Raw genomic sequence first — 525 nt, 5'->3', positions numbered from 1 at the left:
GTGAACCCCATCTCTACTAAAAATACAAAAGTTAGCTGGGCATGGTGGCAGATGCCTGTAATCCCAGCTACTCGGGAGGCTGAGGCAGGAGAATCGCTTGAACACGGGAAACGGAGGTTGCAGTGAGCCCAGATCGTGTCACTGCACTCCAGCCTGGGTGACAGAGTGAGACTCTGTTTAAAAAAAAAAAAAAATTGTTATCTGAAATTCACATTTAACTGGGCATTCTGCATTTTGTCTGGCAACCTTACTTCTCTTCCAGTTCCCCTCCTCTTGCTCTCAGGCCCACCTGAACAATGCAGCCCACACCCTGTGGGCCGGCTGCTCCGGCTTGCTGGATGAGGCCCTCCCTGGGTGGATGCCACCTCCATGCCAGTCACCAGCGTTATCATCAGGCCATGCTTATCTTTGATATCGCCATTGATAACCTTCAGGATACACTTGGCAGGCTTTCAAATTAACCACCAGGGAAGGTGAAGGTCTTGGGATTCGGGGCTTATATCATGTCACAGGAAGAGTAAAGAA

Source organism: Mandrillus leucophaeus, unplaced genomic scaffold (assembly GCF_000951045.1).
Source record: "Mandrillus leucophaeus isolate KB7577 unplaced genomic scaffold, Mleu.le_1.0 Scaffold782, whole genome shotgun sequence".
Lineage (NCBI taxonomy): Eukaryota > Metazoa > Chordata > Mammalia > Primates > Cercopithecidae > Mandrillus > Mandrillus leucophaeus.
This window is presented reverse-complemented; position numbering follows the sequence as displayed.